The sequence below is a fragment of the Saccopteryx leptura genome, chromosome 13, assembly GCF_036850995.1.
Source record: "Saccopteryx leptura isolate mSacLep1 chromosome 13, mSacLep1_pri_phased_curated, whole genome shotgun sequence".
NCBI lineage: Eukaryota > Metazoa > Chordata > Mammalia > Chiroptera > Emballonuridae > Saccopteryx > Saccopteryx leptura.
In genome coordinates this window covers 45,342,022-45,345,836 of record NC_089515.1, presented here as the reverse complement: position 1 = coordinate 45,345,836, position 3,815 = coordinate 45,342,022, and the positions used below count along the sequence as shown (strand labels likewise).

Below are 3,815 nucleotides of genomic sequence, written 5' to 3'. Positions count from 1 at the left end.
GCTGGCTCGAGCAAGGGGTTACTCTGTCTGCTGAAGGCCTGCAGTCAAGGCACATATGAGAAAGCAATCAGTGAACAACTAAGGTGTCGCAACGAAAAACTGATGATTAATGCTTCTCATCTCTTTCCGTTCCTGCCTATCTCTCTCTCTGACTCTCTCTGTCTCTGTAAAACAACAACAAAAAACAAACAAAAAAACCTGGCACTCCTATGTCTGATTTGCACCTAAACCAACCAATCAGAACTGCTCCATACGACCAATCAGATGGCATAATGCCTAAGAACTGGCCCTGGACGGGAAGTTTCTCTATAAAAGGAGACCTCCCAAGCGGAATCGGAAGTGGAAGAAGGTTCTAGTGGGTTGAGGTATCGGCGGGAGCAGCCCCCGCCGGGCAGCGACAGGGGCCCTTAGGGGAGCTAGAGTTGCAGATTGAAAGTGATTAAGATGACAACCTCCCAAAAGCATGGAGACTTCGTGGGAGAAAAAGCCCGTGGGGAGCCTGGCAGGCATTGGTGACGTCCTGGGCAAGAAGCTGGAGGAAAGGGGCTTTGCCAAGGCCTACGTACGTGGTCCTTGGCCAGTTTCTGGTGCTAAAGAAAGACGAAGACCTCTTCCGGGAATGGCTAAAGGACACTTGTGGCGCCGATGCCAACCAGCCCCGGGCTGCTTCGGGTGCCTCCGAGAGTGGTGTGACGCCTTCTTGGGATGCTCTCTGGGGAGCCCCCAGTTCCTAACCCCAGCCTTGAGTCTCCAGAGTGTGCAGCGGAGTGGGGGCTCCTCCCTTGTCCTCTACGAAGGAAACAACTGCTGTCTACTCACCTCCAGGGTCTTTGGGGGAGTTCTCTCCCCTCACCATTTCAACTTTTTTGGAATTCTTGTTCTTGCATGCATCTCCCTTCTTCCCCTCCCAGTTTCAGATCGATAATTACCAGCTTATATGAGTGAATTCGTAGCCATTTCCCTCACCCTCATCTTCACCTCTGGTCTGTTTTTGCCATTTGGCTTTCTGTCACTGTTCACATAAAGTTTTCTAAATCAATCAAGTCAGTGGCCTAAAAAAAAAAGGAGACCTCCCTTCCTCTCTTCACGCTCACTTCCATCTTGTACATCGGCTTTTGTCTTTTGCAAATTTTGTTCTCTCAGATTTTGAATATTCTTTTGGGGAATTTTTGTTGAAGGGCCCATGTCACCGTTGGGAGTGTGAGGCACAGAGAAACCCCCCACTTGTTTGCTCAGGGCGACTTGCCTGGAAGCCCAGGCACTGAGAGGGAACGGAGTAACTGCTGGTTCGAGGCCTGGCTCTCCTGGGAGGAAAGCTCTGAGGTGTCCGCCGCTCCGCTCCCCGCGCTCCTCTTCGCCTCCCAAGCTTGGACTGAGTGATGGCACCCAGGGAAGCAAGCGCACCCTACAGCCTCCTGGAGGACCCTTCAGACTGATGGGTATTTGAGAAGAGACCCCGGGGAAGAGCCGGTGACAGGTAGGCCACAACTGGAGCCTTATGTACAGAAAAGCAAAAGGACACATGTAGGTGCTGGCTGGGTAGCTCCTTTGGTTAGATCGTGTCTCAAGTTGGTGTTTCCCGATCTCTCTGTCAAAGCAACCAACCAATTAAAAATTTAAAATACACATTTAACTACAGGAGGTGTTCAAATGTTCACTCCTCCCTTAAAGAATTTAAATTGGGGGTCTTGCTTATAAGACTTACCACCATGTATTTTTTTATTATTGTTATTATTATTATTATTAAGATTAAGTGAGAGGAGAGAAGTCAGAGACAGACTCCCATATGTGCCTGCCTGGACCAGGATCCACCGGGCAAGCCCCCTACTGGGGAATGCTCTGCCCATCTGGGTATTGCTCATGTTACTCAGCAACTGAGTTATTTATAGCACCTGAGGCAGTCCATGGAGCCATCCTCAGTGCAGGGGGCCAACTCCTGGAACCAATGGAGCCATGGCTGTGGGAGGGTGTGAGAGAGAGATGGGGGAGGGGTGGAGAAGCAGACGGTCGCTTCTACTGTGTGCCCTGACTGGGAATCCAAAAGGAACAATCACAGGCAGGTTGATGCCCTACCACTGAGCCAACCAGGCAGGGCCCATGCCTTTTTTTTTTTTACCTGTCTATAGAACAGGGCAAACTTCTAGTCAGAGAACATCTGCTCTTACTGCTCCAGGAAAGACCTCCCTCCCGTCTGTAGCCTGCAGGTGCCTTACCTCATCCTTAACTCACAAGGGCAGCTAGGTCTCATTTTCCCTTCTGTCTCTGAACCTCTCACATAGGTAGGCTTCCTCTGGGAGGTATGTACTTAAATTTGTCATTTTGTCTTGTTCATCTGTTTCATGTCATTTTCATTATTAGACCAGCTGAAAGAACCTGGGAAGGTAGAGGCAAGTTTCTTCCTCCGCACACTACTGGTGACATGTCCTCATTAGCTCAGGCTGGTCATTTCTCCCTGCCCCTACCCCCACACCCACCCCAGAAGGCCCGTTTGCATGGACCATGGGCACCAAGAGTTCCTTCCCAGCGTGGCAATTAGATCCAGACACGGGCGCAAACGCACATTCTCAGGGAGGCCAGGTCCCAGGGCCTTGGCAGGGACCATGGCAGCTGCTCATTGCCAGCAAGGCCGTCAAAAGAAAGTGAGTTGTGGGAGCTGGGCTCTTGGAGGGGCTGCCACAGGACCCACTGGGTTGCCATCACGTCTTGGCAGGAAGAGAAAACTTTTTTTGCTCTTGCAAAGAGTAGAGAGAAAGGCAGCGTGGCTTGGCCGGCCAACTGCTGCCAGTCTTCGGGGAGGCGGAGAACAAAACCCTTTTTTCTCCAGGTCCTTCGAACCCTCTGCCAGGCCCAGCCATTGGTTGGTTTTTTCCCAACTTTCTTGGCACCAGGCGGTGTGGCAGTCAGGGCTGCTCAGGGCCCATTGAGGAGAGGCTCTGATCTGGCACATGCAGGAGGCCTACGCCAGCTAACGCTCCCTCCTGGAGTCCCAGCCCCATGGGCTTTGCATTCTGAGAGCTCTGCATTCACCAGCCCGGCTCCATAACCCCTGGGAACCTCAGGGGCCTCTCATTTAAAACAATAACAATAATTTACTTTTTAAGTAAAAAAAAAGTCAAGGTATATAATGCATGTACAGTGTGCCACCATTTGGGGAGAGTGGGAGGAGGGGCATAATATTTATACACATCTGCTCACGTGTGCATAAAGTGTTTCTGGAATGAAAAACAAAAAATGGGCTGTTCAGAAAAAAAAAAAAAAAAAAAAAATGGGCTGTTTGGGTGGCCTCCAGGAACGGAAATTGTATGGCTGAAGAACAGAGGAAGATGGAAACTTACTTTTATTTTTTTTATTTTTTAAATTTATTGGTTTTAGAGAGAAAGGGAGAGAGAGAAGAAACACCAACGTTATTTCACTCATCCATGCATTCACCAGGGATTGAACCTGCAGCCCTGGTACATCAGGACAACGCTCCAACCCAGTGAGCTCTGGCCGAGGCAAGACAAACTTTTGGAGCTTGAAAATTTTGAAATTTTTTTGGTTACTATCATTAAGAAATAAAATCTGGGCCCTGGCTGGTTGGCTCAGCGGTGGAGCGGCGGCCTGGCGTGCGGGGGACCCGGGTTCGATTCCCGGCCAGGGCACATGGGAGAGGCGCCCATTTGCTTCTCCACCCCCCCCCCCCCACCCCTCCTTCCTCTCTGTCTCTCTCTTCCCCTCCCGCAGCCAGGGCTCCATTGGAGCGAGGATGGCCCGGGCGCTGGGGATGGCTCCTTGGCTCTGCCCCAGGCGCTGGAGTGGCTCTGGTCACGGCAGGG

General features: G+C 51.1%; 1 pseudogene; it reads left to right on the top strand.

Annotated features, from left to right (window-relative positions):
- Positions 1-444: 444 nt before the first annotated feature.
- LOC136384723 (barrier-to-autointegration factor pseudogene) lies at positions 445-997 on the top strand (annotated as a pseudogene).
- The last annotated feature ends 2,818 nt before the right edge of the window (positions 998-3,815 follow it).